Genomic DNA, 21,361 nt, shown 5'->3' with positions numbered 1-21,361 from the left:
CCCAAAGACACATGTTTTTAAACTAAAGAACAAGTTAAAAATTGTCAACTATTTTCAGGATGGAAGTCACTGGATGTGGACAACTTCATAAAATGAATTTTAATTAGGCTTTCCAAAGGAAAGATGGGAATTTGAAATTCAGGTATACTGGGAAGAGCCCCTAAGGGCAGGAATGTGGACAAGAAATCAAGGAGGTGTACTGGGTCAAGCAGATGTAGATAAGGATTGGAAGGGAGGAAGAGAGGCAGAATGACGGGGAGGTGGGAGCAGGGGGCCCTGTGATGTCACAGCTGGTGGAATGCGCAGGCTGCACAGTTCCTTCTCTCCTGGAGTCTGTGTTGGTGAGTCCTTAGTGGTAAATATCCACGCGAAGTCCTCCTGTCACCCATCCTTGGTTCTGGAAGAGGAGTCGAGTTGTACATTGTATTCTGCAAGCCATACAGAACCGTACATGTTGGGAGCTGTGGCAGGGTTCCTAGAAGGCTGGGAGAACCCAGTACATAAAGCTCCAGTGAGCATTGATAGCTCTGTGATGCTGGCCTAGGGGTGGAGGTGTAGGAAAGAGAACGTTCTGATTCATCCCCTATGTTCTCCAGAACTGTGTGCTGAGGTCACTAAAGGGCGCCTTCTCCCCAGGAGTGGCAGGGAGGAATTCGATTACTGCACAGCCCCACACAGTTTTTGTGTAACAACTCATCCTTGAAGACTCATATTAAATATATAAGATAAGCTTATTATTTAATGGAATCATATGGACCATCCACTTAAAATAATCTTTTCCGTAATTGATATATTTAACACAGCAGGACTTTAATTTATTTTTACTGGAAGAGTGTGTGTTTGCCTGTACACAGGGTGTCATACCTATTGCCATTTACTTATTCATTTAACATTCCTTTCCTTGGGCTGCCATAGAAGATTTCTGCTCATGGAGCTCCTGTCCAAACTCCTTATGACAGTTCATCACTTAGTTATAATTGAAATAGAACTGAATCCTTTATAATTTTGAATTGCTTTCATCTCTCACATCTAATTGTGCATGCTGTTACCCACTGCATGGCACACTTTTCTCCTCCGGATATTGGTATAGCTTGTTGTCAAGTTGTCAAGCTTCATTCCCATGTGTTCTCAAATGCCAGCTTCTCAGAGAAGTCTTCCTGACCACCTCCCAACATATCTAAAATAGCGGCACCCCATCCCTCTATAATCTTAACTTGTTTTGCTTTCCTTTACTGCATTTATCAACACTTGGAAATCGTGTATATATGTATGTGTGTATATATATATATTTAATAATTTCTTGTCTGTTTCCTTCATGACAATAGAAGCTCCATGAAGCAGGGACTTTGGTTCATTCCGTATCTCAGGTCCATGGACCATGCCTTGCACATAGTAGGCACTTAGTACGTATTTGTTGAATAAATGGATCATTTCATATTTACAGTGAATTTCATATTCACAGGCTTTGTGAGACTGGAAGAAAGGAATCCTGTTTTAAAGATGAGGAAACTGAGGCTCAGGGAGGTTTGGTAACTTGCCCAAAGTCCTGTGGTCAGCAGCTGGGCGGCCCTGAGCTGGGGCTGGGGCTGGAACAGCATCTCTGACTCATAGCTAGGGGTGGTTCCTGTGAGCTCCCGGTGGACCTGACAGCTTGCAGTGCTTGTCTCATGGCCTGGACTTCTGCTACAAGACAGGGCAAGGAGGCGTTGCACCAACTTTTAGTCTTTCTTTGAGCAAATGATGTGAACTTCTCTGACCCCCGTTTCCTCTTCTGCAAATTAGAATTAAATTCTCCCAAGGGCATTGTATTGTAAGACTAGCAAGTTGAAACCTATGAAGTGAGAAAAAAGGCCCTACCATATATTCTAAAAATCTATATTATGTTAGTGAACTAGAAAAGCAAATCAAATTGCCTATAAAGGCATGTTTTCTAAATACTTTTTATATTTTTTGTTGCTCTGCTGCCCACTTAAACTAAAGGCTACAATAAGCTTTCTTTAATTTGTTCTTCTGTTTGTACCCAGAGGCCTAGACACAGGGCTTACTATTTTTTAAATCAGGAGATGAGTGCATTTATTTTGGAAAAATGTGTGAATAATGTCTCTAATGATCCACTTGGAATAATACACCACCTAACCTTAGAAGGGGGCCTTGAGTAATCTCTTCAGTGACCTCAGGGCAAGATGTGTGGGGATGCTTCCATTAATTCTACACTGTCCTAATTCACTCCTCATTCATTGTGTGCTCTTGGCCTGTGCAGTCTTCTGTGAGGCTTCTGTGGTATGCAGGAGATTCCAGAAGTGCAGAGATGAGACCTGAATAAGAGCATAGTGACTGATGGCCGCAGCCCTAATTTGCATCAGCTCTAACAAGCTGGTGTTGAAACTGGATGGCAGAAGGCCAAGGAAGCCAAGGTCAGCATACTTTGGAAGAGCAAAGTGAGTCATGTAACTCAGGATTTGCACCTACCCACAGGACTCCCTCACTCACCCCACCTCCAAGGGAACACGTCCACGAGGCTTGGTTAGGTCCCTGTGCCCAGCTCTGTCCTAGGTGTGTGGTGAGTGACAAAAGGAAGTGAAAGTCACAAGGAGCCTCTCATCTTGGTGGGAGACAGATACGGAAGGAAAGAAAAATTCAAGTGAAAAATCAAGCATGGAGTCAGCACAGAGAGAAACCATCCCCATCAAGAGCTGGGGGCAGGTGGAAGTGTAGGAGAAAGGCCCAGCACAAATGAAGTGAACAGTATAAAACGAAGCAGAGAAGCAAAACTGAAGGGAGCAAGACGTCAGAGTGGTTTAGTACGTGGTCCTGGGCAACAGAAGGCCTGGGTGTGAATCCCACTGTGCTGCTTTCTTACCGTGTGACTCTGGGCAGATTACTTAACCTTTACAAGCCTCAGGTTTCATAGCTGTAAAATGGAGATAGTGATATTGTCAACTTTTTCCATTCGTTCAGCAAGTGTTGTTTAACATGCCAGGCGTTGGTTTAGATGCTGGGGATACAGTGACAGATGGGTCCTTACTCTGGCAGAGCTTGCTTTCTGGTTGCAGAAGCAGACAGTAAACAAGAAACTAACAGAAAGTGGTAAATACCACACAGAGAATGAAAACAGAGAAGTAAATGAGAGTGCGTGGGGAGTTCCTTCAGATATGTGCCCAGAAAGGTCTCAGCCGAGGGTACACAGTCTGGGGCCTGAATGCTGGAGAGAAGCCAGCTCTCTGTGGGGAGGTGAGGGGAGAGGGTGCCCGGTGGGGAGTGCGAAGACTCTGGGGCAGGAAATGGCTTGGCATGATCCGTGGCGGCCAGGGAACCACTGTGGCTAGCTGGGGTTAGACAGGGGAGCAAGTGTAGATGAGGTGGAAGACGATGGACCCAGATTGCCAAAGCATGCTTTTCATACAGTGAAATGATTCGATCTCCAGTTCTGATCAGTTTCGACAAATGCATATCAATACATAGATATTTTCATCACCCTGGAAAGTTCCCTCCTGCTCCTTGCCATTCAGTCTCTCTCCCCCAGAAGCAACCACTGATTTACTTTGTGTCACCATAAGTTGGTTTAGATATTCTAGAATTTCATATAAATGATAACCACACAGTACATAACTGTTCTTCTTTCTTTCAGCATAATATTTTTTGAGATTCATCCATGTTCTTACATGTATTAGTAGTTAATTTCTTTTTATTGCTGAAAAGCATTCCGTTGCATGGATATAGCATGGCTTGTTTTTCCATTCATCTGTTGATGGACGTCTGGGCTGTTTCCAGTGGATTCAGATAAGATTTGCATTTTATTTATTTTTGAAGATTTTGTTTTTCCTTTTTCTCCCCAAAGCCCCCCGGTACATAGTTGTATATATATATTTTTTAGTTGTGCGTCATTCTAGTTGTGGCATGTGGGATGCTGCCTCAGCATAGCTTGATGAGTGGTGCCATGTCTGCACCCAGGATCCAAACCAGCAAAACCCTGGGCCGCTGAAGCGGAGCGCGGGGCGCCTGAACTTAACCACTCGGCCATGGGGGCGGGGGGCAGCCCCCAGATTTGCATTTTAAAGTGTCTCGTTTGGCTGCTCTGAGGAGAATTAAGTTTACAAGAGAAAGAATGGAAAAAGAGGACCAGTTGACGTTATTGCAGACTTGGTATAGTTGGATGATGACTTGGACAAGGTGGTAGCAGTGGAGGGGGCAAGAAGTAGACGGTTTGGGACTGTATTGTGAGTGTAGAGGCAACGAGACTTGATTTGTTGTTGGGAGCTGGCATGTGAAGAAAAGACAGAAATGAACCTAATGTCTAGGTTGTTGGCCTGAGCAACTGAAAGGACGGTAGTTCTGTTTACCAAGATGGGCAAGACCATGGGAGAAGCAGGTTTGGGTGGGTGAGAATCAAGAGTTTTTTCTCAAATGTGTTAAATTAGGCACATCTCTTAGTAGTCAAGTGTTTTGATGATAAAATGAGTTAATCCATTTAGCAGTTTGGTATAGTATCTGGAACATTCTAAATGTTCAGTAAATGGTGGCTACTATTACGGTTAAAAGCAGTGCTAAATCGTAATTATTGATCTTAATAAAGAGAGTAGCCAAATTGGAGAAAAGGAAAAACAAGTAAACAGAAATGATAGAAGTAGGATCCACTGGGTAAACAAGAAGTCACTTGACAGAAGGTCTTGAATTTCAGGTAGAAACTTTTGAATTGAATCCACTTCATAATAGTGAGTCTTTGCACTTTAAGGAGGAGACACAAGGTCTTGGAGTGCCAGCGAGGAGTTCTAGGTTTTGGTCTTGGCTCTTTGCTTCTTTGCCAGCTGGGTGAGCTCAGGCAAGCCACACCCTTTCTCTAAGCGTTGAATTACTTGTCCTACGGGGTTATTGGGAGGGGTAAATAAGATGATGTAGGCCAACATTGCCTTGGAAATTATCAGGCAGAAATGTTCTACATTATTAAATGGCATTTTAGTGTAGAATGATGTGTGTAGTGGGTGTTAGATGGAGAGTTGGGAGTGGGAATGTATTGAAAGTGGGGAGGAAGCTGGTTTTTCTAATTGGCTATTAAGGGCCTGACCTAGGGCAGTGAGAATGGAGAAGGTATAAATCTGGGAGAGACTTTGAAAGAAGAATCAGATGGCATTGAGGTGAAGCCAATTGAATGTAGCTGTATGAGCCTCAGCAGCTTGGAGAATGGAAATTCCAAGGGAGGGAATAGGATAATTGAAAAGGGGTTGTTGAAGTTAAGGACAAGCCTTAATGTGAAACTTACTGGGCAGAGATGCCAGATGTGGGCAGTTGGGAATGTGGGCTGGAAGTTCTGCTTTGCAGGTTGGGCTGGTTATGTGGATTTGCGAGTCATCAGCCTAGATAGTGACTGATAGCATGAGGATGTGAGCTGTCCGAGGAAGCAACATATATCGCACTATTTTGCTCATCCCGGTTGACTTGGTGCCAAAACAGGCCTCAGAGTGAAAAATTCTGTCAGTCAGCTGGTTGTCTGGGCTGCTCAATGTCAGCTAAACAGTTTGACAGATCTTTCCACTGTGTTGAAGACTGAGCTGACTGCTTTGCCAAGTTCACAGATAACGTCTGAGATTGGGTTTGCGTGTATTAAAAGAGATTCCAGGAATTGTCTGGAATTTAGGGTTCTGGAGGCCCAGTTTCTTGGCCCTGGTATCATTCAGGACCTCTTGAGACCGCTGCTAGGGTGATGCATGTTTGGGTTTGGTCCTGGAGAGGTGACTCAGATGTAGTGAAGTCTGGCCCCCTCCTAGGCCATTTGGTAGCACTGGAGTCATTCTAGCAGCTTCTGAGACAATACCTGAGGATCCTGGGCCTTTGACTCATTCAGACCTGCTTAAAGAGGGCAGTTCCTTATTCAGCTCCAGCACAGGCACAAGGACTTCTTCCAGACAGGGATGTCCCCAAGGTTTTCTGTTGGTTTGATGTTGGAATAATCTTGGATAGCATGGAAGAAAAGCGTTTGAATTGGGTATTTATACCTGGGTTGTTTTGCCCTGGGTTATTTCTTCATGACGTGATTTCCATTCTCCTTCTGTAATCATTTTTTGTGTGTGTGTGAGGAAGATTCGCCCTGAGCTAACACCTGTGCCGGTCTTCCTCTACTTTGTATGTGGTATGCCTCCAAAGCATGGCTGATGGGCAGATCCCCACACTGGGGATCCGAACCTGCCAACCCAGGCCTCCAAAGTGGAGCGCACAGAACTTTAACCTCTTGGCCACAGGGCCGGCCCTCCTTCTGTGTTCTTGACCACTCTCTTCAGTATTTGTTTTTGTGGTTCCTTTTGGTTTTCCAGACCAAAATGGCACTCGTAATTAAGGTCTTCAGAGACGCTTCTGCTGCTGAATTACCTCACCAGTTATCTTTTCTCCTCTTCCAGCTCTGTTTTCACATTCAATTCCAGGCAAATTTGATGCCCTGAGGGAAGTATCCCTCCCCCATTCCTGCTTTCTTTTTCCTCTTGTGCCGGAAGTCCCTAGATTCTTAAAATCCCAGTTTCGAGTCATAGTTTAATGGTGTCCGCTGGCCTTCCCTGTACAACTGTGTGAACTGGAAGGTTTGCCACATAATGGAGAAAGAAAAAAGGTTTATGTCCCAGAAGGGATGACTTAGCCATTAAAATTTAAACTGTATGTGGAAAGCTAAAGTTAACCCAGGAAGAAGAGAGAGGCATTGCCACCCACTCCCATCACACCATCTTTTCCCCTTCATATCTTTGCTACTCAAAGTGTGGTCCCCACCTGGGAACGTTTTAGAAATGCAGAATCTTCCGGCCCACCTCAGACTGATTGAATCTCAATCTGCGTTTTAACATGATGTCCAGGTGATTCGTGAACAGATTTAAGTTTGAGAAGCACCCCTCCAAATCACAAGAGCATTATCCAAACTGCTTCTAAAGCAGTTCACTTCCAAAGAGAAAACTTATTGGCCTCACAACTGCATACTGTGGAGTCCAGGTGCTGGCGGTGGTGTTTTAAATAGGATTAAAAGATTTTTTTCAAAGTAATACACACACACAGTTAAGAGGAAACTTCACACAGCTCACAATGGTAGCAAATGACAGTGTAAACCCTCTCACCCCAACCCTGCTCGTCCCATCTCTCTCCTCACTTGCTTTGAATCCTTTCCAGAAATTGGTAGTCCCCTACCCAATTCTCCTGAGCTGTATGTTATATTTTATATGACAGTCAAGAAGGGGAATTAGATTTACTGTACAGAAATCCACTTTAGATTCCAATTAGGCTCGAATGAACTTGTGAACATGCCAGAAAGTTGTGTGTCACCAAGTCAAAGGTGTTGAGTGAAGGAGCCCAAATGGAACACTAGTAACTTGGCCTTATTATTAGCAACTATTAATTGTTTCAAACTCTCCAGTAATTTTAAAAACAGGGCAGCCTACTTAATGACTCACTTATTCCTGTCGTTTGCTGTTTCTCTTTTGCAGAGACAATTTCTGACAGCGGAGGTGTGGTCACCTAGACACTGTAACTTCTTTTGGTTTTTTAGATCAGAAAAGGACAGAGGTGGAGATCCCCATGTGCTGTCTTGTTTTTTTTTTTTTTAACGTAGTTTATTGAGCTCTAATTTGTGAAGAGAAAATAAGCCTCAGTTTTTGGATGCGCTTTGGGGAAACTTTGCAGAAGACCTATATTTGAAGTGATAGTTTCTAGCAATTCTTGCCTTTGAAAAGACAACTTATTGAGGTATAATTTGTGTACCATAAAATTCTCTGGTTTTAAGTGTACAAGTCAGTGATTTTTAGGAAATTGACTGAGTTGTGTAATCATTATCCCAATCCAGTGTCAGAAGGTTTCCATCACCCCAGAAAGATCCTTGCATCCATTTACGGTCAATCCCATTAACACCCCCAGCCCAAGGCTGCTAATCTACTTTCTATTTCTATAAATTTGCCTTTTCTGGACGATTATATAAATGGAATTATGCAATACGTAGTCTTTTCTGACTGACTTCTTATACTTAGCGTAATGTTTCTGAGGTTCATCTATGTTGTGGCACATACAGCATCTCATTCTTTTTTATTGCCAAATAATATTCCAGTATAAGGATATGCCACATTTGGTTTATGTATTCCCCAGTTGATGGACCTTTGGATTCTTTCTACCTTTTGGCTAATATGAATCATGTTACCATGGACGTGTGTGTGTGCAAGTTTTCGTGTAGATACATGTTTTTATTTCTCTTGGGTAGTTACTTTGGAGTGGGTTTGCTAGGTCATGTGATAAATTTATGTTTAACTTTTAAAAAAATTTATTACTTTTTTAAGTTGTGGTAAAATACACAGCGCAAAAAAATTTCAGTGGCATTAAGAAATTCACGTTGTTGTGTAATCATCACCACTATCTATCCACAGAACTCTTTATCTTGCAAAACTGAACCTTTATACCATTACACAATAACTCCCATTCCTCACTCTGCTCAACTCCTGGCAGCCACCATCCTACTTTCTGTCTCTGACTTGACTACTCTAGGTACCTCATAAAAGTGGAGTCATGCAGTATTTGTCCTTATGTTATTTATTTAATTAGCATAATGTCCTCAAGGTTCACCCATGTTGGAGAGTGTGTCAGAATTTCCTTTTCTTTAAGGTTAAATAATATTCCATTGTATGCACATACTGCAATTTGTTTATCCTTTGTCTGTCAGTGGACACTTGGGTTGCTTCCAACTTTTGGCTATTATAAATAATGCTTCTGTGAACATGGGCATACAAATATCTCCTTAAATTCTTGCTTTCAATTCTTTTGGGTATATACCCAAAAGTGAAATTGCTAGATCATATGGTATTTCTATTTTTAACTTTTTGAGGAACTGTCATACTGTTTTCCATAGTGGCTGCACCAATTTTCCTTTCCACCAAGAGTGCACAAGGGTTTCCATTTCTCCACATCTTGTCAACACTTGCTATTTTCTGTGTTTTTGGTAATAGCCATCCTGATGGGTATGAAGTGGTATCTCATTGTGGTTTTGATTTGCATTTCCATGATGATTAGTGATGTGTTTCTTTTCATGTGCTTATTGGCCATTTGTATGTCTTTGGAGAAATGTCTGTTCAAGTCTTTTGCCCATTTTTTTATGGGTTATTTTTGTTGTTGTTGAGTTGTAGGAGTTTTTTATATATTCTGGATATTAACCCCTGATCAGTTATTTGACTGGCAAATATTTTTTCCCCATTCCATGGGTTGCCTTTTCACTCTGTTGATTATGTCCTTCGATGTACAGAAGTTTTAAATTTTGATTAAGTCTGATTTATTTTTTCTTTTGTTGTCTGTGCTTTTGCTGTCATATCCAAGAAATCATTGCCAAATCCAATGTCATGAACCTTTTCTCCTATGTTTTAAGAGTTTTATAGTTTTAGGTTTTATGTTTAGGTCTTTGATCGATTTGGAGTTAATTTTTTGTTTGTTTGTTTTTTGATAAGGAAGATTTGCTCTGAGCTAACATCTGTTCCCAATCTTCCTCTTTTTTTGCTTGAGGAAGATTAGCCCTGAGCTAATATCTGTGCCAGTCTCCCTCCATTTTGTATGTGGGTCGCCACCACAGCATGGCTGATGAGTGGTATATGTCCACGCCTGGGATCCAAACCTGTGAACCCAAGCCACTGAAGCACAGCATGCCAGACTTAACCACTAGGCCACTTGGCCGGCCCTATTTGGAGTTAATTTTTATATATGGTGTAAGGTAAATTCTGGCAACTTCATTCTTTCACATGTGAATATCCCATTTTTCTAGCATCATCTGTTGAAAAGACTGTCCTTTCCCCATTGAATGGTCTTGGCACCCTTGTCAAAAGTCATTTGACCATATATTTGAGGATTTATTTTGGGGCTCTCTATTCTGTTCTGTTGGTCTATGTTTAACCTTTTAAGAAACTGCCAAATTGTTTTCTAGGATAGCTGTACCATTTTACATTCCCTCCAACAATCTTGAAGCTTCCCATTTCCTACCTGTGTCAATGTTTGTTATTATCTTCTCTTTTGATTATAGCCATCCTTGTGGGTATGAAGTTGTATCCCTTTATGATTTTGGTCCTTGACTTTTAAACCTTCTGCCTTTGTCCAACCTGGAACAGAGAGGTAGTAAAATAGAATGAGGACCTCTCCACACAACCACAGGACGAGTTATCTGCCTGAACACACCAGGACTTCTGAAGGGTAGACCAAATAAGCTCAGGCAAGTCTATTAACATCTTAGAGCCTCAGCTTTCTCTTCTGAATAATGGGATTAATTAATACCTTCCTCATACAGGGTAAGATAAGAACAAGCAAACGTGCTTTTCTCTTTTAGGTGCTTAATACAAATTGTATTCACAGTATTCCATAAATTTCCCTTCACTGTGTTCTTGCTGTGGGACATCCCTGTCACTGATTTCAGTTTTCCAGCAAATATGACTTTCCAGTATTTTAAGCATGACTGAATCCTGCTAGACAGCTTGGCTGTCTTTCTCCTTTTCCTCTGGATGTGACCCACATATCTTCACACCCACCTCACTCATCAACACTGAGTGAACCGTCAGCTCCCTTCTCCCTTGTCTGTCTGTCATCTGGGTCATGATCACTTGTTTATCCAGTTTAGCTTCCTTCTCATCATCCATCCTGGCTTCTGCATACTATGACAAAGTCTGTTGTGTTTGCTTGACCTCTAACCCTGGATTCTATTGGGGCAAAACCATTTTTATCCTAGACCTGTTGAAAGCGATGCAGTGGGCTTTTCTTCTTTCTTAGTTCTGCCACGTCTGCAGAGACTTCTCTTGGGGGAGATGAAGTCATCTGGGTAGCCTTCCCCTCCTTGGCCCGGGGTGCTAGCTGCTGCAGTAATTGGCTTGGCAGCACACTCCCTCAAAGGTTGTCCTTCAGTGGGTACTTTGTTAAAGCTGCAAGGCCAGTGCCCTTGGGAGTTCCTGTAGACAGCAGCTGTCTTGCCTAATTAAGGAGAGATATGAGAAAGGTGTTTTGAAGGGAGGCCTTTTATCTGGAAGAACAGTGCCTGGGCCTGAACATCTGGAAGGGAGATATGAAGGGCAAGGCAGAGGGCATGGTGGCAGCAGCCTGGAAAACTTGGCAGAAAATGCTTTGCTGGCAGTTAGGGATAATGACATTGAATGTTTTCTAAAGGACTTAGTATGTCTTTAGTAAATTGGGCAATGAGTCCCACACGTATTAAAATTTTTGTGTGCTTAGGTTTCCAAGTGTCCCATGGTGCATGTGCATGTGTAGGAAGTACTTTTCATATTCTACCAAAAAAAAAAAAAATCCTGAAACAAGTGAGCAAAAGTTCAAGGGATTTCCAGATATCTCAAAGGGATATAACTTGAACCACTTAGAACCACTTAGGAAATTTTGGGACTATTCTTTGCCTAAGCTGTCAGGGTCCATAATGAAGACTTGGGTTTTAGGGGGTGGATCCCCTTAAACTTTAGTGCAGCAATGTCCAATAGAAATATAATGTGAGCCACGCATGTCACTTAACCTTTTCTAGTAGCCGCATGTATTAGTTTTCCAGGGCTGCCATAAATGATCACAAATAGGGTGGCTGAAGCAACAGAAGCTTCTTTTATTCACAGTTTTGGAGGCCAGAGGTCTGAAATCAAGGTGTCAGCAGGGCCATACCTTCTCTGAAGGCTCTGGAAAGAATCGTTCCTTGCGTCTCCCTGGCATCTGGTGGCTCCTGGCAATCCTTAGCGTTCCTTGGTTTATTGATGCGTTACTGCAATCGCTGCCTCTGTCTTCACATGGCTGCCTTCCATGTGTGTCTGTGACTCGGAGTCCAAATCTCCCTCTCTTTTCTTTTATAAAAGCACCAGTTACTGGTTTTAGGGCCCAGTCTAAGTCCAGGATAATTTCATCCCAAGATCTTTAAGTTGTCATTATCTACAAAGACTCTATTTCTGAATAAGATCCCATTCTGAGGTTCCAGGTGGACGTGAACTTTGGGGGACGCTATTCAACCTGTTACACCACGTGAAAGAATGAGAAAACCAACAACTGAATTTTATTAATTTTAGTGTTTTATTTAACCTAATATTCCAAAATATCATTATACACGTAATCAGTGTAAAAGAATTCTTGGTGAGATATTTTAACATTCTTTTTTTTTTCTTGGATACTAACTCTTTGAAATCCAGTGTGTATTGCACACTTACAGTGCATCTCAACTTGGACCTGCCACCTTTAGAAGCTGGGACACCCGCTTGTAGCTGGCTGCCACGTGTTGGCCAACACAGTTGGAGTGCTGTGTGGCTGACAAAGCTTGTGTTTCTCAACTTTTTGTCTCATGTTTCCTCCCTCTCTCTATTCCTCTCCCCCTCCCTTCATCGTCCTCTTAGTTTTCAGGGAATTTTCTGTTTATTTGGAAAAAGTCTCAGTTGTTCTGAACAAAAGAAATAAAAATCTACTCTGTAAAAGTTACTGGGATCCCAAGACTCAGTGGAGGAAGCAAAGTTAACCAGTTTTGAAAGAAAAGCCCTTTATTCAGTTACGTTTTTAAGCATCAGTGTTTATTGTTGGTAGAATTCACTGAGCGCGTCTGTCACAAGTGGCTTAAATAAGTGTGGTTAATATTTGGGATGTAACATTTTTTATCGAGTAGGGGGAATATAAGAATTTATTGTTACAAATCTCCCTGCCATGAGATTCGTGACCCACCCATTAATTAGCATCCTATGAACATGGCCATTATTCTCTGTTGTATTAAGACAAGAAGGGGCATAAACTTTTCTTTCTGGGCCTCTAAGACTGTTGCAATAGTGAAGTTAAGATTTCTATCTCTCAAAATCTGTATTGTCTTCTCCAAGAATTGCAAGCTTGTTACTTTTTGGCTTGAACCGCAGTGAGAGGAGGGGGTTTTATAAGCAGCCCCACAGGGAGAAAAGTTTTGGATCCTTGAATTCTTAAATGTGGTTTGTGATAAGGATGTGGTTTTCCACCATTCCTCCCCCCAGCTGATATATACTGAGCCTCTGTTACTGGTGTTGGAATTTTTCTAGAATTGTGTTTTCCCCTCACATGAGTCAATGTTAAGGAAAATTAGCAAGCAATCCATGGATATGAATGCCATAGAGAAAAATATAAAGTACGATGTGAATGTCCCTTCCCCTCCCCCACCTTCCCCCACCCCTGTAAGTATGTGTCTATCTAGTTCCTCTATATATCCTCACACATATATATTTAAATTGTGTATTCATTTATTTTTAAAAAACATACATCGGATTATGCCATGTATACTATACTTTGCCTTTTCTGCCATTCACTAGGACCTAGAGAGGTTTCATGTCAGTACAAATAGTTCGCCTTATTCTTGACAAAGGTGGCGTAAATCTGTGGTACCAATCCACGTAATTTGATAAATTCTTCTCTTACTGATCAAATTTTAGATGATGTGTTTTTTTCTTTGTCTCTACTAAGCGGTATACAAGTATCATTGAGCACATGTGAGTATTTCTATAGGAGAGATTTCTAGCAGCGCAGTTGGGCCAAAGGGCACGAATATTCCAATTTGGCATCTGAAAGGCTGTGCTAGTGTCTCCTCCCACGGAGGAGGGCACATGTTCCTCACATCTTGGTCAACTTTAGATATTATCAATGTCAACCTTTTATATATATAAATTTTTTGCCAACCTAGTTATTGTGAGGAAATATCTCACAGGGCTTTTCATTTCTCCATTACTAGTTACTTTGACCATTTTGTATGGGTTTGTTTGCCAGTAGCATTCATTTTTCTTGGAACCTCTTGCATTTGCCTTTTTTTTTTCTATTAGATGGTACCATTTTCTTATTGTTTTATAGATTTTTATGTATTCTGAATATTAATACTTTGATTTATATGTTGTAAGTATACTCTCAACTAATTTCACTTATAAAATTTAATTTGAGAACTGATATCTTTACAATATTGAGTCTTCCAATCAAGAACAGTGCATATTTCTCCATTTATTCAGTCTTCAGTAGAAAGTTGTAGTTTTCTGTATATAGGTCTTACTTATCTCCTTAAAGATTTGTTTTAAGTATTTTATGACTCTTGCTGTTAGGATTTTTTTTTCCTATTATATTTTCTAAGTGATTATTGCTGATATAGAGAAAAGTGTTTTATATGTTGATCTTGTATCCAGCCAATTTATTGATTTCTTTTTTAGTTTTGATAATGTCTAAGAATTGTCAATTTTTATACATTTTGTGTACTTCCAGTACAATGTTGAACAGCAGACATAGTGAAGGCTTCTTTTTTTTGGTAAATTTAATAGGAATGGTTTTTATGTCTCTATTTAGTGTAATGTTTGTTTTCAAGTTAAGATATACTGAATTTGCTATTTTTTCAATTAAAAATTAACGTTAAATTTTATGAAAAGCTTTTGGCATCAATTATAATTATTTTTCTCCCTTTAATTTGTTAATGTAATTAATTTTTTTTCAAATTACCTATCTTTGCATTCCTGTAATAAACTTTACTTAGTTATTATTTACCAGTCAAGATGCATGATTTTAATTGTGTACTGTTGGATTTGATTTACAAATATTTTATTTCAGTTTTTGCGAGATTGGGCTAGTAACTTTTTTGGTGTTTTTTGCTCTCTGTATTCTGCTTTAGTGTCAGAGTTATATTGGATTCATAAGATGACATGAGTTTTTCATTTTTTTCTGATGCTCTGGAACAATTTACGATACAAAGGAATTATCTGGTATTCTGCTGTCCAATGTGGTAGACACTAGCTGCCAATGACTGTTGAACAGCTGAAACATGGCTAGTCTGAATTGAAATGTGCTGTAAGTGTGAAATCCCTTGGATTTTGAAGACTGTAAAAACTATGTAAAATGCCTTAATAATACTTTTCTATTATTTTATAAAAGATAATTTTTTACATGCTGAAATGATAATATTTTGGATGTGTTATGTTAAATATATTATTAAAATTAATTTCACCTATTTCTTTTACTTTTAAAAATTTGGCTACTAGACATTTTAAAATTTTATATGTGGTTCACATTATATTTGTCTTGGACAGTGCTGATCCAACCCTTGAGAGTTAACTTGAACTTTCCTATAAAATTATCTGGACCATGGGGCTGGCCCCATGGCCGAGTGGTTAAGTTTGCACGCTCCACTGCGGTGGCCTGGGGTTTCGCTGGTTCGCATCCTGGGCGTGGACATGGCGCTACTCGTCAGGCCACATTGAGGCGGCGTCCCACATGACACAACTAGAAGGACCTGCAACTAAGATACACAACTGTGTACTGGGGGCTTTGACGAGATAAAGCAGAAAAAAATTATCTGGACCTGGGGCCTTTCTTAGGACATCTTTGACTACCTTTTAATTTTCTTCTAGGTTGTTAGAAAACTTTACTACTTATTAAATCAGTGTTGATAATTTTCCTAGGAAGTCATCTGTTTCATCTAATTTTTCAAATTTGTTGGTATAAAGTTCTACAGGGGCTGCCTGGTGGTGCAGAAGTTAAGTGCGCACATTCCGCTTTGGCGGCCCGGGGTTCGCGGTTTGGATCCTGGTGCGGACATGGCACCGCTTGGCAAGCCATGCTGTGGTAGCCATCCCACATATAAAGTAGAGGAAGATGGGCACGGATGTTAGCTCAGGGCCAGTCTTCCTCAGCAAAAAGAGGAGGATTGGCAGCAGATGTTAGCTCAGGGCTAATCTTCCTCAAAAATAAATAAAGTTCTACAGAGTACTTATTTATAGTTATAAAATAAATCTATAGTTCAGTTTCCTTTTTCACTCTTTTTCTTTTTTGGGATGTGATTTTTTTTTTTGCCCCTTGGTTAAACTTGCAAAGAGTTTTTGTTTTTGTTTTAATGATCTTTCAAAAACTAACCATTGAATATACTGGTTAGGTATATGATTTTGTTATCTGGTTCCATATATTTTTTTTTTTTACATTAAATTCTTTTGTCTATTTTCTGTGAGTTTATTTTGTTACTCTTTTCCTAGATGATTGAGTAGAATGATTAGTTCATTTATTTATTTATTTTTTGCCTGAGGAAGATTAGCCCTGAGCTAACATCTGTGCCAGTCTTCCTCTGCTTTATATGTGGGTCGCCGACACAGCATGGCTGATGAGTGGTGTAGGTCCATGCCCAGGATTCCAACCAGTGAAGTGGCACCTGCTGAATTTAACTACTTTGTGACAGGGCCAGCCCCTAGTTTATTTATTTTTAATCTTTCTGTTTTTCCCATAAATGCATTTAAGGGCATATGTTTTCCTTTAATTGTTGCCTTGACCATATCCCATAGATTTTGATACATTTTGTTCTCACTAGGTGATTGTGTGTATGTAACCTGGCTATCTCTTTGTCTTCACCTCTGCTTTGTTATAAAAATCTCCACCATGATCACTCAGTGAGCCTTTTGAGTGACTTCCCATTTCTATTACTAATAGTGGGAATGGAGCCGATTTATTCTGTGGGAGCATAGCTTTTCATTTGTAAACGGGCCAATCATTTGTTCAGTACATGCTGTGGCCTGTTTCATGAAGATTGGGCCCAGGGGTATCCTCAAGCTACTTTCAGTGGTTGCGTCCTCTTCAAGTCCTTGCTTTAAAGTATCGACTGTCATAGTTCATCATGACTTAGAAAGCCCTTGTCCCCATCTCACCGTTCACCTCACGGGCACTCCTGGCATGTTATCGTTATCAGTGCCAGTCAATGCCATCATCATCTTTATCACCACTTTTATTTATTCAACACCTACCTGCATTAAGTACTTAATGCCCCCAACAGTCTTGTAAGACAGGTATTTTTATACCCATTTTATAAATTGGGAAACTTGGAGAGGTTAAGTGATTTGCCCAGGGTTCATACAGTTTGGAAATTCTGGAGCTGAGATTTGAAACCGTGTTTATATAACTACAAGTCCTTCCCACTTGACCATCGCAGTGATTCTGTATACTGTCACTGTGGCCTTTCTACCAACTTCAGCCCAAGATGAAACATTTTGCTGGCCATGACTTTGCCTCTTTTTCTTCTCCTGTTGTTTCTGTGAGTTGGTCGAGGGCAGAGTGTTGAGGGGCAGTGGAGGAAGGCCATGAACCCTTGCAGGAAGGCTCAGAAAGGACACCTCTCCCAGAGTCTCCTGCCAGTCTGTTTTGTGATGGAGGATAGCCTTAATCTCATGTCTCCCTCGTCCTCCAGCTCCTTTTCTCTGTCCTTGGCCTCTTTGCTCCTCCAGGGTCTGAGGAAGGCAGTATATCCTGAAAGAACGTTCTAGTTCTTAGGCTTTGCTGCAGGAAGATTCAGTCTCTTTCCACAAGGTTATCTGGGAAAATTTCCAGGAATCTATTGGCTAAGCAGAGCTTCGGGAGGAATAGGTGAGCATCACCCATTTGATTCAATCCCGGGGTTTCATCTACTCCAGGCCAGTGGTTCTCAACCTTTTTGTTTTTAATTTAGGTTTAATTTTTAAGATAAATATCATGACTAAAAAAGGCAAGGATAATTTTATTTGTAATATATTGTTTATAGTGATAATTCTAGAATTTTAAACTACATATACTCTTCTATCCCTGTCGCAAAAACTCTAGAAAATTCTGACGCAGAGGAGTTAACCCCCTCCTTTTTCTCCTCTGTCACTCTGCTTTAGGTGAACATCACTGGTCTCATACTGCATAAAAATGTTCTAGGGGAAGCAAGCACCTGCGTAATTAACTATACATGAGACAAGTGGGATGAGGTGTATTCAGAAGCATGCGCGTGCTATTTCCTTCTGAAATGAGCTGCTCTTCCCTTCCTCTCATCCTACTTGAGAGTATAGATCTCCCTGACAGCCTCGTTAGCATGTTCTTTTTTAATGGGTCCATTACAAGTATCCCCTCCTTTTAGATCAGATTTTCATTTCTGCAGAGATTTCTTGTGTCCTCTGTCTCTGGTGCTATGATTGACATGTAGTGGGTGCTCAGTTAGTGTCTGAAGAATAAATAGGTGGCCAGTGCATGAGAGAGTGGGAACTGTTTGTGTTTTGTCTCTTCTTCTCCCTCCTCCCTGTGCGTTCTTCCCACCTGCCCTCCACATCTAGAGAAAACATTCCGCATTAGCATTGTCTTCGGAGATTATCCAGTCCAAACACTGTTTTGTGTGAAAGGCATTGATGTGGTTTCCTGGTCATTGACCCCTAGCACAGTACTGAGAGATCTTCTACCTGTGGACTCGTACCTTTGAACCACAAAGTGGCGTTCTGTCAGGGTTGATGGCTCTTCTTGGAGTGGGGGAGTGTACAGGCCAGCAGTGCTGGTGGACTGATTCAGAGCAAGTTGGTTTCTCAAGCTTCCTTATAATGAAGGCACTTCGTGCTTAACTAGGTCACTGCCTCTCTAAGAATCTGGAGTGACAGATGCTGGCTATGGTTGGTTTAATTCCGTTCCATACAAAGTTCCTGCCAGTTTTCCTTCCTGCTCATAGACAACCTGCCACAGAAGGAGACTTGGGCTCTGGTTGCTAGTGTGCCCAGATGCGAGTCCATCATGTTTGTCCAAAGCTAAAGTGCTTACCGCGGCGAATGAGGACCAACTCCCAAATCACGTGATTCTTTGGAGTTTTGACCTTCAGTCATTCTCTACCTGACTCCTAACCCTAAAGTAAATCTTGGGCCTTAATAAGTAATGAAGCCCTTGACTAGACAACTTGGCATCTTTATGACAATTCAAGGAGAATCTTGTGGGCTTTGGTTAAGGTTTTAATGTTCCATTCCATCCAGATATCAGAGAGATTTATAAGTTCTAGATTGTTAAGTAATTAGTGTTCTTCCTTGTGTAGACTGCATAGTTGATCCTGGCCTGGAAGTTAAACAAAAAACAAACAAGGAAGTAGTGTGATTTTCTCATGTAAATTAGTGACAGGAAAAGGGATGGATTTTTTTAGCCTCAAGGACTGCTGTTAAAGAAAAGAGAAAGTGAGGTTGCTGTACCTAATGACTAAAGGAAAGAGTGAGAGAGAAGAAGTGAGTTTGGAGACCTCCTGCCTCGTGTCCTTGTGTTCTGTCTCTATCCGTATTTCAAGCCTGGAGGATCCTGTTTGAGAGGGAGAGAATAGATCCAAGTAACCAAGCTAAAGTCCTTCTAGTCGCCTGTGAGGCCTTATAGGACTCCTCCCATTCCCACTCACCTTGACTTCTGCAGCTCTTTCCTTTATCACTGTGCTCTCACCATGCTGGCCTTTGCTCTTTGTTGAGCAAGCCAGGCACTCTCTTGTCTCTGCACTGGCTGTTCCCTCTGCCTGGGATGCTCTTCCCCCAGATATCTAACGGTCAACTCCCTCTGCGCCTTCAAGTCTTTGTTTTAATGCCACCTTCTCAAAAAGGCCTCACTAAAATTGCACATTCTTTCCCACCCTCTCCCAACTCCCCTTGACTTGTCTCTTCATCTTTCTTTCCATAGCACTATCATTTTAAATATACCATATAAATTATTTATTAGTGTTGCCTATTTGCCCCCTCCCATCCTACCCTGATGTCAGCTCTCGGAGGGCAGGATCTTTGTTTGTTCCCTCACACACCTAGCAAAAGTACCTGGCGCATAGTAGGCCCTCAGTGCCCACTTTGGAATGAATGACTCAATATGCATAGTAGTTCTTTGGCTTAGAATGCAGTTCTCCAAACTGAAAAGTTTCTGGCCATTACTGTTTTGTCCTTTTTGGTTTGGCCTGCTGTACTTAATTGATTTGTTGGGACTGTTTTGTCATCATTTTTCTTTTTCTGACCAAAGCCCTTTTTGGAAAGGGCAGCTGGATCAGACCAACTGCCCAGAAAAGCCAGAGGTTGCAGGAGTCCTTTGAAGTGGCTCCACCACTGGTAAGAGAGGAGTGGTCCACAATCGGGGTGGTTCCTTCCATCAAGACAAAGATGCTTTCTTGGGTGCAAGTTCTCATGAGAGTCCCCCTCAAGAACACAGCCCCTGAGACCTTTCTAATCTCTGAGGAGGTGAACGGCTCATTGCAGAGAATTTCAAGGTCCAGTTCAGCTTAGTAACAGAGCTGTGGAGGTAATAGGTCCTGCCTGATGCCTAGCCAAACAAAAGAAGGTGATGAGCTACTCATTGGGGGTTGTGCTGGTGGGATTGCTGATGTAAGGGCCTTCTTTTGGTCCTGGCTTCTCCGTCCTCATTGCGATGAAATGTGAGAAGCAGTCAGGTTGGACTTGCCAGAGTCGCAGGCTCACTGGAAAGAACTTATCTTCAAAAGCAGATTTTCCTTCCTGCACCTTGACCTTTCTTGCCTTGCCAATTATTTATTCTTTCTTTTCTTACTCTCCTACACACACACACACACTTCAGAAACTATTCCTATCTTGGGGAATTTTGAGGGAATTTTGAGAATGTATGAAGTCAAGGCAACAAGCATTCTGGAATTTTCGACAATTCAGAGTTCTCTTAACTTCAGCTGTCTGGTAGTCGGGGGAAAAATCCAAATCAAGGAGAAAGGCCCTCTGAGGGAATAAAGATCTAGCACAAAGCCCAAGTGAAAATTTCTGCCACTTGTTTTATAGACCAGTGTTGTCCACTAGAAGTATAATGTGAACCACATGTGTAATTTTAAATGTTCCAGTAGCCACGTTAAAAAAGTAAAAAGAAACAGGTCAAATGAATTTTAATATCTTTTATTTAACTCTGTGTATCTAAAATATTAACGTTTCACATGTAGTCAATGTGAAAATTATTAATGAGATATTTTATTTTTTCACCAGTCTTCCAAATCTTGTATGTATTTTACATTCATAGCGCCTTTCAATTTGGACTAGCCACATTTCAAGTGCCCAGTAGCCACATGCGGCTGGTGGTCATATTGGACAGTGTACGTAGAAGGCTCTCATCCAGAATCAATCAGCCTATGTTACATGTTATTCTAACAGTTAATTTTCTAGTTTCCCAGCCACAACAGATAAAGCAGTAAATAAATGATGAGAGCGATGGAGTGGTAAAGGATAGCAGGGAATGGGCAGAAGAATTAAAAGTGGCTGGAGTCATTCAGTAGAAGTACACTAGCTTTCCACACCTATGACCTCTGACATGCACAAAGTGGCAGCTTGGTAATTGAAAATAATTGATATCTTTTCATGCTTGTCCTCTACCTCATAACCCGAGTCACCACAAAAAGGCTAAATCATATTCACCATTCTCAAAGAAGGTAGGGAGGTGTGAAGGGTACGTGGAAAAAGTTCAGGAAGATTTCTATCAAGTGTTGCTAAAATAATAGCGTTCTAGTACCGGAAACCGGGGAATAACATACGTAAGTAGGAATCTCAGACTACGTGATAAAGCCCTTTCCATTTCTGAAGCTCGGAGCCCACAAAGGACTTGGAGGAATCTGCGAGTGTGGCTTCAGATGGATGTGTGCCTCCTC

At 41.2% G+C, this 21,361-nt stretch overlaps 1 protein-coding gene across 5 annotated transcripts in view; it reads left to right on the top strand.

Moving 5' to 3' along the window:
- KAT2B (lysine acetyltransferase 2B) overlaps positions 1-21,361 on the top strand; it is a 94,123-nt gene that overhangs the window by 7,565 nt on the left and 65,197 nt on the right. The window lies entirely within an intron of this gene.

The sequence above is a fragment of the Equus przewalskii genome, chromosome 15 (genome assembly GCF_037783145.1).
Source record: "Equus przewalskii isolate Varuska chromosome 15, EquPr2, whole genome shotgun sequence".
Lineage (NCBI taxonomy): Eukaryota > Metazoa > Chordata > Mammalia > Perissodactyla > Equidae > Equus > Equus przewalskii.
This window is presented reverse-complemented; position numbering and strand designations above follow the sequence as displayed.